This window comes from Panthera onca, chromosome B2 (assembly GCF_046562875.1).
Source record: "Panthera onca isolate mPanOnc1 chromosome B2, mPanOnc1 haplotype 2, whole genome shotgun sequence".
Lineage (NCBI taxonomy): Eukaryota > Metazoa > Chordata > Mammalia > Carnivora > Felidae > Panthera > Panthera onca.
In genome coordinates, this window is record NC_138343.1 from 130,297,961 (window position 1) to 130,310,853 (window position 12,893).

Below are 12,893 nucleotides of genomic sequence, written 5' to 3' on the forward strand. Positions count from 1 at the left end.
TCACACTTGTCCTGCATGCAGACTGCATAAAGATGGCTTTATCTAAAGACTGCTTGGTATGTCTGGGCTCAGAACAAGGAAGGTTAATATATGGCTTCAAAGGAAACCGCGTTGTCTCTACTATAGATGGAGTTTTTGGGTGACCCCTGAGCTTGCCTGTCTGGGTATGCCCCCTGCTGGACAGGGATTAAACTACCACTGTGATCTGGAATTTTGCTTTTCATCCCCTGGAAATATGTCTATTCACACAGCACAATACAATTGGCCAGGCTTCCATTTCCTGAGTTATAGTCCTGCCCTGCTTTCCTGAGGTACCGGGTCAGCCATAGAAAGAGGTCTTCTAGTTGTCCTCAGAGTACCTGCTACACCTTTCTGAAATGTCCCCTACACATTGTGAGTCATCTTTATACCATATGTTCCTGCTCCCTTGGCTACAGCTGATGAGGACAAGGCTGAGTGACCCAAAGGCAGAGGCTTCCACATAGCTGGAGGCCTGCCAGGCAGCTTTATATGAGACTCCTGTCTGGCAAGATGCTGTGCACCAGTAATTTGGCCAATCTATTTAAATCCTCTCACTTGAGCAGTGGTGCACCCGAAGGACACCCACAGAGGACTCTGGCCACTGGGTCAGTGGAAGCAAAAGGTACTTTTCAAAAAGGCAGTGGAAGCAATGAAGAGGGGCAGCAAGCCACGAGGCAGTAAAGCCTCCACATAAGCAGAAACCACCGCATAAGAAGAGAACAGAATCAATTTAGAAGATGAAGCAGAAACATGGAATTGTAAACTCATTGCAAAGGCAAAGCGTGGAGAGGAGCAGTGACATCTGGTTCCGATAAGAGAGGTTATGTTGGCTCCTGTTGACTCCTGAGCAGACTTGCAGGGTCTACAATCTCTGTTTGTGAGGCTCTTGAGAAGGTCTCCGGTATCCTTCACTTCCCTGTGATTCTTTACAATAGTTGTCCCTTATTTGAGGCAACCCGAGTGGGTCTTTGCTTCTTGCCATCCTGAGATAGGCTGATTAATCATTCTGAAATTACTGCCTGATCACAACTTTTGAAGTTTTGCAGTCACCTATTGATAATCCCTTAGAATTTGCTCCCACAGGTAATCGATCCCATATGTGGATTTTCAAACTGTCAGAGGCAAATTTATTTCCAGACTCTCAAGGGATGCCTAAAAGCTGCCCTGGTGTCTTGACTTGTATAAAGGCAGATGAGCCAAGAGGCTGTGTGGATTCCCTTACAAACTCACTTGGCTTATAAGCTGAATTGCTAAATCACAGAGTATTTCTACCATCCCCTTAATTAGTAGGACTGCAGTCTTGTTCTTTAAAGTACAGTGGCAAGGCAGCTTTCTATTAATCAAGGCCATAACTTTAAGAAGTGACCTGCATTTGGAGTAATATAACCTTGCTCTAATCATTAGTCATTTGCAGCCAAATTGAGCAGAGACTGATTACAGCTGCTGTCTTCTAACCAAGATGTAGCATTTGCTCATCCTTCAAGACTTCATTGCTGGATCATTCATGCATGTGAGTTTATAGCAACAGAATAGCACTTAAGCATACTCAAACTCTTAACCATACCAGTGGCATAAGAAGGTGCCTGTAGCCTGTCCTTTCCCCACAATCTAATGCCCGAATCTCAAAGAGGGCAACAGAATGCATCACAGTGGGGAATGTGAAAGAACCATCAAACATTCTGTAATCAGATGGATAAATTGAGAAGATGAGTCACGATTTTAGTAGGTCTAATTTTTCATCACAACAGAAAATAGAACAAAGCATGATTATGACTGTCATCTCCTTATAATATTTACCGCTAGCACATATCCCCTTCCTTTGTCTGTGTCATACTTGCAATAAGACCACATGTTGCCTAGCCCTTTAAATGCCGAGCTTATCAGGGTTCCAAGTTGAAGTCACGATCTGAAATGTGAGGGCTGCAAAGAAACGGGAAACGCAGGGATTATCCCAAGGAAGAAAAACAAGAAGACATGGGAGGTTTTAGGTAGAATCTGGGCAAAAGAGTATTTGATGGCAATAGCTCAGACAGGCAGAATTCCTTGTCCCAAGTTGCCTTTCTGGCTACAAGTCTGGAATGTTACTGTTGTTCTAGGTTATCTGACCAATCCCTCCACTGGCAGGGACTCTGAGCTTTCCCAGCTGCAGGGCTCTCTCCGGGTGAAGGCTCCCTATCCTTCCTTGCATCAGAGGAGGGAGCACTGATATGCACTGCCTGGTGTGTGGCCTGGTGTCAGCAGCTTTCCTTGAACAGAAGGGAAGAAGTGTTCATTTGCCATCATTCACCCTAATTCACTGAAGTTTAGGGAAGACAGGATAGTTCACCTGTGACGTTTCATTAAGTGGAACACAGTTCTGTGTAGCAGATGAAGAGACTCAAATTCATTAATCCATAAGTGAGTCAATGGATTAGTGATTCCTTTGAGCAAGAAAGACTGTGGATTTAGAAATATAGGAAAACTGCAATAAGGTTTCAAAAGTACATGTATAATAGAAATTTGATGCTATCTTCCTGTTGTAAGTAGCACTTCCAAATGAAAACAGTGTCTAGCTAGGATGATTTGACTTCCATGAGTAGGGGAGATAGCCAAAAATAAAATCAGAGCTTTGAAAGACATCCAAAGCATATCATTTTTTAAGCTGTCTTTGTTCTTCCTGCTCTCCTAGATAATAATAAAAAGTCTAAGAAAAGATTCCTTATTGTTATATTTCAGAGCAGTCTCTATTCCGTAGGGAATTCTGTTTCTGCTTAGGTCTCTGAATGACAGTCAACATTTATTGTGGCAAAATTTTTTCCCTAGAGTTATAAATTAAATTTCTACGCCGCTCTGTCTTCATACCTCAAACCTCTCTGTCTAGAGGATAAGAGTCCTTGCTGGTGATTATTTCCCATCACCACCATCGTCATAAGAACAAATGATAATGCTGGAAACCCAAGGACTCTGACAAACTCCCTAACAGATCTTAGCAGTGAGGACCAGTGTTACTAAATCTCACTTAAGCCCAAGGTTCCCTGTGTGTGTGTATTTCCAAGTTATGAGCTATGTGAGCAACCAACTGTGAAAACTGAAAATAGGTGAACAGGATTTCATGTCTTTGTAACAAAGACAATGTAATGCTTCTTAATGATCTGCATAAGAATTGTGGAGTATTGTATTTTACATATAAATGGCAAGCCAGTCCCATCAATGAAAATGTAAGTCTTATATGAATAGCCAAATTGAGCATTTTGGAGATTAAACTGGGGGAGAGAAAAGTAGTCAGGGTAGGAAAGATGTGGACTGTAGGGTCAGCAGGTTTGGAAAAGGGTCTAAGGTGAGCTCTCCTCATTGTGGGAGGGGATCCTCCAACAGAGCTTTAGGGCATGGGGGTTTTGGTTAAACTAGCTGTGTCCAGAGTGGCTGCCCAAGATATCAAATAATATTTGATATTTGGTGGTGAACAAAACTGGTCATTGGGAACTACCAGTACCCTAAGGCTATTGGTACCCCTATTATATTCTTTAGGAAGAAAAGAAAATAGATATGTGGTTTGATGACTCATTAGTGGCTTAGGTAATAGGTTATGCCATTCTATAAATGAATTGGTAGAAGTCTATCTATGGGAGGGTTTTAATCCTCATAAGCTGATTTATATGTCTGCAGGATGGTGATATTGAGGCCATCCAAGGCAGCAAGACCATCATGACTGTTTTCAGCTCCAAGCCATAATATTTGTTAAGTCCATTGAAGCTGTGACCCACACGGTCCTGTTAGAACCCAAAAAGCATGGAATTGATACAGGTTCTCAGAGATACCTCCAGAAGTCCATACTTCTCTCCTACCTATTTTCCTCATACAACCCAGTTCATCTGTACCAATATCTTTCAAACAATGTCAGCTTCCCGCCAGCCTCCTTTCCAATTGAACTTGTTACCAGCCCCTCCCTGTCTCCTGATTCTTAATCGCCAAGTCCCAGTAACCTTGTGGAAAGAGTCTTTCTTGGAGAAAGAAGGTCAGGAAGAGGTCTTCTTAGTTTTCAGGGGAGAGGAAAGCACAAGAATAGTCATTATATTGTTTTATTAACGCCCGTACTCAAGAAATAGAATTTTGTAGGGGGAGCAAGAAAGAGCGGGGATGAGAAAGATAATTTTGAAAACATGTAGTGCAGAAGAAATGAGCTCATATGCTCATATACCCTCATGTATTCAAACTCCAAAAGGTACAGAAGTCAACACCACAGAAAATCTCCTCCCGTCTCTGTCCCCAGCCTCTCTCTCCCACTGTGTAGACACAGCCAATGCTATCAGTTTCCAGTGTACCATTTTGGAGGTATGTCATGTAGATGTGGATGTACATATATTCTCTCCTCCACTCTTTTTACCCAGATGATAACATTCTGCACATGGTGTTCTCCACCTTGCGTTTTCTCCCTCGATTTGACTTGGAGATGATTTCCTACCTTCAGCAGAAAAGATTTCTCACTTGGGTGAAAGGATGGGATTCAAAGGTATGCACTGTATAAGACAGACACAGTAAATGGCAGCTGTCCCTTTCCTACCCGAGTTTTGAGTTCACTGAGAAAATAAGACAAAGTTCAAAGAAGATGGACAGCAAAATATATGTATTACTGATAAACTGATACTAGAGAATGTAGCCCAGATGCGCAACAATTTCCTACTACTGAAACCCCAACTTAGACTTACCACCCAGTCATAAGCAGCTCAGAGAGCCTCAAGCCTCTCTACACAGTTCCCTCCCTGAAAGGCTCATGACCTGGTGAAGCAGCCACATCCTGAAAGGAAAGATGGATGGGCTCACTTACACTGGCCCAATTTCTCACTCAGACTCACTAATTAGGCAACTCACTTCGGCAAATAACGGAGCAAGAAATTAAGAATGTTTAGGAACAACTCCTTTTGATGAAAGTCAAAAAAGCATGGCAGTAACATCCCCCCACAAACCAAACATTAGGAATGAACAGTAATTAATTTAACTAGTCTCCTATTGACAGACACCAAAGATGCTTCCAAACCGTTCCTGTCACAAAATGTAATGAATATGAATCTTCAATCCTTTGCTGTTACACAAAAAGTAATGAATATGAATATTTGAAAATGAATAACACTGTACATATAAAATTTCACACATATGGGTTTATATCAGAATGATGAATTCCTGGAGAAAAGGAGTGTGTGCATTTAAAATTTTTGTGAGACATTATCAAGTTGCCCTATATGGACGGTATACCAATCCACTCAGAAACGTGTGAGGGATTGTTATAACACCCTTTTCTTCACATTTTTCAACATGATGTATGAATAAGACCTTTTAATGTTTGCCAACCTAATAAACAAAATGTGGTGCCTTTGTGGTGTTTTTTTCTCTCTTCTTATAAGTTAGAGTAAATATCTTTTCTTATATTCAAGAGGTATTTTAAATTTTTTCATGTCAGCTATCTTTTTATATCCTGTGTCCATTTTTCTACTGGATGGTTGTAGGCTTTGCTTTTTTTAAAGAGACTTTATTTTTTGCAGCAGTTTGGAGTTCAGAGCAAAATTGAGCAGAAAGAAAAACAATTAAGTGCAAGATACAGAGATTTCCATATGCCCTCTAGCCTAACCTCCCTAAACACAGCCTCCCCCATTATCAACATCCTGTCATGGCATGTTTTTCTATGTTAATTTGTAGACATTATTCATATTTTAGAAAATTTTGATTATGATACAAATTGCAATTTTTTCCAGGTGTTGGCATTCTTTTGATATTGCTTATCATGGTTTTGCCATGTTTAATTTATTTTTAGCAAAGTCTAATTTATCATACTTTTTTATTATTTCTTCTGAGTTTTGTATTATTCTTCGAAAGACCTTCCCTACTTTGAGATTATTAAATTTCCCCCTCCTGTTTCTTCAATTACTTTCATGGTTTCATTTCTTATATTAAAATCTTTGAACAATTTGAATGCAACAGGAAAGGATCCAACTTAGTTTTGTGTTTTCCTAGATGGCTATCCAATATCATTTTTTAATAATCCACTTTTTCTTCACCACTTTGAAATTCTAATAATTATTCATCTTCAATTAATAGGGTGAGATAAATGAATGCAGTTGAAATGTATACATAAAGACCCCAAACCAGAAATCATCTGTTTGAAAATGTTGCCCATGATTGTTCCTCTCTTTAAAACTTTTGAAATACAGACATTTATCTGGATTCAAGTCCTTACTCATCTATTTACTAGTTGTGCAATCCTAGGTGAGAACATTTCTGAGAGTATGGCTTTGGGTTTGTTGTGAGGACTATAGGAAAGAATACATAAATAACAATTATTAATATTAATTTATTGCTTAATTATTGCCAAGTCCTGTTTTAGCCCATCCTTCCATTCCCCCACTTGCAGAGAATCTGGCAATGGATAACAATCCTACCATTCCTCTTTTGCTTATGAAACCCCAAAGGAGTGCCAAAATGCTTCAGAAACCTTTTCCATGGAAATGCCAAAGCAAGATAGGTCTGTTCCAAATTTCCTTGGAAATGCTGAAGCAAGATAGTCTGTTCCAAATTTCCTTGGGGGTATACGTGGGTGTTTGATGTGGCTGAGCTTATATATAGTTTAATGGAAACTATGTTTAGCACTGTTATTTAGGATACAAATTCAGGAATAGAGTCAATATTTATAGAAGTAAATAGAAAGATGTTCTTGGTTGCCTATTGAAGATACCAAGATCTGGAATTAGGGAGAAGTGATCCTGGAAGACCTAAGGCAGAGCAGGTAGTGTTCTTCCTACCATTTCTCAAATAGGACTAGAAGAAAAGTTAATCTGTCTCATTTTCAAGTTCTTCAATTCAACTACCCAAAATAGATCTGCCATATTTTCAAATATATCCAGAACAATAAGTTTGCCAATTTTCTTGGTTTCAACCTCTACAAAATAACAATGATCAGAACGTCTTCTTTTACGATCACAAACTTTCTTGTTGCTGCTTTAGTCCTTCTTTGTTCTTTGTGGAAATGAAAAATAGCTGGTCATCATCTGTTGCTTCATATTCCAGAAAGTAATTAATAACTGTATCTCAGCCTCTACTTACATTATGAAAATACCAGTTCCTTTAACGTTCCCCCAAATGTTCATTGAATTATTCAGCTAGGGAAGAACAAGGGAATTACTACCAATTATGATGATAAGACGAGAGGTAAGTTAATCCCAGCAAAATAAGAATGAGTATTAGTGGTTGATGAGTGCACTTTGTAAAGATTTCAATGGTCAGAATTTTTAATTATTCTTGGAAACTGACTCTTGGCAAAAGATAGCACTTGTAGCTAATACCGGTAGATGCTGCGTGGTAATTATGTAATGCAGTTTGGCATACTGTGGATTTAAGTGTTCAGAGATGTATGTTAACGAGGAAAGACAAAATATGTGTTTTGCTGTTTTGATGCTTATTTGTTTTCTGTTAAAATAAATTAAGTGTTAATGGAAGAGTGTCTCGGGTAGAATCACAAAATCATAGATTTTCCTACTGCAATAGATGTAATGGGATCATTCAGCAGCCTGACTTTACAGACGAGGAAACCAAAACTCAGAGATGGAAGGGCATTCACCCAACTTGTTTGGTGTGTTGGTGGCCAAGTTGGGACTCTTAGTATGTATTGTATAGCATTTACTTTAAATTTTTTTTAAATGTTTATTTATTTTTGAGAGAGAGAGAGAGAGAGATAGAGTGTGAGCAGGGGAGGGGCAGAGAGAGAGGGAGACACAGAATCCAAAGCAGGTTCCAGGCTCCGACCTGTCAGTGCAGAGCCCGACGTGGGGCTTGAACTCACAAGTCATGAAATCATGACCTGAGGTGAAGTCCGACACTTAACCAATGAGCCACCCAGGCACCCTTATATTACTTTTTAAGGAAAACACTTATTTGATTGACAATGGTGTTGCAAACATTTTGCACCAATTTTTTTTTTTTCTTCATTCCTTTACTTGCTCAGAGTGGAGCCCAACACAGGGCTCAATCCCACAAGCCTGGGATCACAACTCCAGCAGAAACCAAGAGTTGGACACAACCGACTGAGCCACCCAGTTGCCCCAACAACAGGTTTTAATAACATTTCCTGACATGCAGTGTGGGCTTGCAAAGATCACAGAACCCAGATTTTTCTGGATAGTTCCATTTTCAAATTCTCTGTTTTACTCAGAATCTAAGTGAAGCTTGGAAACCCATGCAGACTTTCCACAGCCTTACTTATATTAGATAATCCATAAACATCTCTTGACAGACCTCACAGCATTGCTGATTTGGTCAAGCCACCAACTTTCCCCCATAATAAACCACAGCCGGAGAAATGAGTCAGGTACGTGTTCAGTTTGTCATTCCTACAAAAAACCTAGAAGCCCCCTTTGGGAAAACGTGCTGTGGAAATAACAAGCCTTGTTTTAAATGTGTACTTGCCATCTGGATTCTAGAATAAATCTTAAAAACAGCATCTCTCCTGTCAAGTGGGCATTGACCTTTGACAAGGAATCCAGGCTGTTGTTCCAGAAAGGAGCTGTGCCCAGAGGACTGGGTGGGAGACAATTCTGCACGGAAGTCACAGAGACTAACAGGGTGCGTCTCCCAATTTCAGCAGAACATCATTTATCTGCTTGTCTGAGTGCTTTCAGGCCTGATACATGAGCTGATGATATCAGAGAAAATAATATATACATTTTTGACAAATGGGGCAGGAATTACCTGGGAGGTTTGAGTGATGGGTATTGATACTGATTAACGACATGTTCACAGCAATCTCTTTGTTGGTACTCCTGCTTCTTCAGTGGCAGAGATAGAGACTTTCTTGAAAGCAATCACAGGGGTCTCACTCGAAGGAATGAACAGAGCAGGGTCATTATTGCTGTCTCACCATTACTGCCTCGCTAGTCTGTAAGAGACTACACCTGATTCCCAGTGACTGCAGGGATTTGGTTACAAATGGGTCTACTCTCTGTGGGGCTGCCCAGGGGAATGACTCATCAGGACAGTGTTCATCTCTGTCAGCTGCCTCAGACACAGGTTTGTGACAGAGGAATGCGAGAGCCAAGAACTGGGCTTGGGGGGCTTTCTCATTCCTTCTTTCCCTCATTCAAATGATATTTTGTTTGAGAAGTGTGCTTACTGTCCAGTCATTATAAGCCAAACGTATAACATAAGGCAAAGGTTGCTGTAATGTTGCAACGTAGAATAAAGAAAGGCCTAATTTATATTTCTTTACCTGGAGTTTGATACGAGTCCTTGGTTTTGAGGAGCCTGGCTCTAGGACAGGCCTGCCTTTGCCTTGTGGTCTCGCTGCTGGAGCAGGGACCTGGGGTGTCATGATTTTGCTTTCCACAGTCACACTGTAATTGCTAAAGACACAGAAAGTAAATTCTGTACAAAAAACTTAGCCCTTCACCCTTACACACATACACTCTCTCTTTCTCTCTCTCTCTCTCTCTCTCTCTCTCCTTCTCTCTCTCTCTCTCTCACACACACACACACACACACACACACACATACAGTGAAGAAGAGAGTGTAAAATTTTACTTTTTAGGCATAATATATAAAATAGCAGATAATTTGTATTACATTGTATACCTAACAATTCAAACCATGTTTTACCATTCTTGTGCAAACTTGTTTTCTGAAAAATTAGATCATATACAGGAAGGACGACTTATGAAGATGCATGGTCTGGTGTTTTTGAGACTTGCGAGGACAGCCTCTTCTGAGCAAAATGCAATCTCATTGACTTTTATGTCCTTCCTTTTACCCACATTAATGGGGAAAGACTTCAGTGTTCAGGTAAGTAATTTTTGTGGTTGAATCAGAAGGATTTTGAGTGATGTGTGAGAAAAAGCATTCCCACGTTTCTCCTCTCGTCCAATTAACTTCACCTAAGTGTTCTTGGAGGACTTGCTTCCAGAGAGGTCTATTTATGAAATTCAAGGATAAGGAGAAGATAAAAGATTTTCTTCTGACAAGAGGAAACGGACTCCAACTTTAGCTTTAAGAATTAATGTTATATTGGCTGTAATGGCTAGAGGAAATTCTCTGCATCAAGCCCCAGGAACATCCATCCACCTCCCACTAGCCTCGGTGGCTCAGGTGACTGATTAAAAGCCAGGGTCAGAAATTCCTCTAATGAGTTTTTCAGAAAGTGGGTAAAATGTATCCTTTTGGGTACAAGTATCTCTTACTACAGAAGAGCTCCAAACTGTGAAAAATACGCAAGCAACATTTTAGGCAAGATGTTGTGTGGTAAATGGAAAAGAGTTACCCGAGGTTTAGCAGAGTCGAGAACAGCTGAAAGCCCAGCTTCAGATAAGTCTGTCCGGCTTTGTAATGGGCTCTGAACAGTCCACTGGGCAGGATGACCTTCCTCTTTCTCATATTGTCACAGCTCCAGTGTTTAAAACTCAACGGTCTCTTGCAGGTGGACACTGCGGAAAGGGCAGCTGGTAAATGTTCTGTGTGCAACGTGCATACTCCAGCAAATGCTGTGTGATCAAACACAAACATACACCCTCCATGTGCTGTCTGTAGCATGAATATGTCAAGATGCATTACCCAAAGGCTGTGGGTTTGAGATTTTGAAATGAAATGGTTATACTTCTTCCTATGTCTCTTTTCTCAACAGAGTTGATGGAACACGAATTGAAGAGTTCTCTCATCCAAGGCAACTTTTCAAGCAAGGAGGCTAGACATGGGGACAGAAGCCAGGGAACCTTCCTTTCTCCCTGGGTGCTAATCTTCCTCCTCTCCTTGCCCACCTTCCATACTGACTCCTGGGATGCTGATTGATGCAGGTCACGTCCAGTTTTCAATTCTGTTTTCAATTTCAGTGACTTTACTGGCATGCTAAGGTATACAAGTATGACTCTGTCTTAGAAGGAGTCGTGTTTGGTATCTGTTTCCCATAACTTCTTATTTCTGTGACAGGGACAGTGCTGACTGCTTCTACATACTGCATTTTTTTAGAGGTACAGGTCTACACTTCTCACTTGCTAATCAAGGTCGACTTACTGGTTTTGCTAGTTGAGAGAAAATGTAATTTTTTTTTATTATGTGGAATTTATTGTCAAATTAGTTTCCATACAACACCCAGTGCTCATCCCAAAAGACGCTTTCTTCAATGCCCATCACCTACCCTCCCCTCCCTCCCACCCCCCATCAACCCTCAGTTTGTTCTCAGTTTTTAAGAGTCTCTTATGCTTTGGCTCTCTCTCCCACTCTAACCTCTTTTTTTTTCCTTTTTTTTCCTTCCCCTCCCCCATGGGTTTCTGTTAAGTTTCTCAGGATCCACATAAGAGTGAAACATATGGTATCTGTCTTTCTCTGTATGGCTTATTTCACTTAGCATCACACTCTCCAGTTCCATCCACGTTCCTACAAAGGGCCCTATTTCATTCTTTCTCATTGCCATGTAGTACTCCATTGTGTATATAAACCACAATTTCTTTATCCATTCATCAGTTGTAATTTCTTTTTAAAAATTTAATGTTTATTCACCTTTCGGAGAGAGAGACAGACAGACAGACAGAGCATAAGGCGGGGGTGGCGGAGGGGGAGAGAGAGTGAGACACAGAATCCGAAGCAGGCTCCACGCTCTGAGCTGTCAGCACAGAGCCCAATGTGGGGCTTGAACCCATGAACCCTGAAATCATGACCTGAGCCAAGGTCGAACACTTAACTGACTGAGCCACCCAGGTGCCCTGAGAAAATGTAATTTCTAACTTTTCTGTGGGCCGAGCAGATGAGGAGCCCTGACGCTAGAGGCCAACAGTGCCATGGTCAAGAGCATGGGCTTACAGTCAGCCTGTGTCAAGTCCAGGCTCTCCACTCATTACAAGACAAGTCGTCTAACTTCTCCAAGTTTCTGATTTCTCTCTGTGCAACTTTGGTAGTGTTTGAATTTTGTAACATGAGCATACTTTACTTATTCAGAAAGCAATAAAAATATATTAAAATAGCTAAGCCAAGGAGATGTGATGTACAGGATGTACCGGAAGAGGAAACCCTGGAGGAGTTGTTTGGAAAATATCGTAGTAATCTGATCTGAGATGAGGAGATCCTACACTTGGAATAAGACTGGAGGGGATGGATGGATTAGAAAACACAGCCTGGGATTTAAGCACTGAATGAGGGAGAGAGTTAGATTGGGCTGAGCTGTGGCAGCTAGTGGATGGCTCTCTCCAGAAGCAGTTCTTTGCATGGGGCTTCTCCTTATCAGACCCTCCCACCTCCACCATCCCCTCCTCCACTCTCTGTCCCCACCTTTCTCCCTTCTTTCTCCCTTTCCACTCTCATGATTGTCTGATGAATTCCAAACTAGAACTCCTCTCCAGCCCCCCTTATCTTTACATTTTCTATCTCACTAGAGACTTCTGATGTGTGTTACATGATTCTAACAAATTCCTGAGGTCTTTCTGCTATAATTCCTCCTTCTGTTATAATGTGGAAAGTGGTAGAGTATTTGCACAGAGGGTGGTAATAACTATTCTCACTCCTGAACACATACCCATGACTTCACAGCTCCTGCCATCAAGAGTTGAAGTCTACTTCTGCACCCTTTAAGTCTGGGTAGCCTTGTGACTTGGTTTGGCCAGTAGAATGTGGCAGAAGTGACATTTTGAGAATTCTGAAGCCTCTGTTCTCACCCTCCCGGAATGTCGCTCTGAGCTCACTAGGTCAAGAAGCCTGGCCCAGGCACGTGGAAGAGAAGCCAGTGCCCCCTCCCACATTCCCCAGCAATTTCCAAAGATGTGCAAGGGGCCATCTTAGACCATAGTTGAGCTGCTAGGTGACTGAGATGGCATGAATATTGGTCTTGGCCAGACCAGCCCAAGTTGCTGAACCACAGAAGCATGAGCAAATCA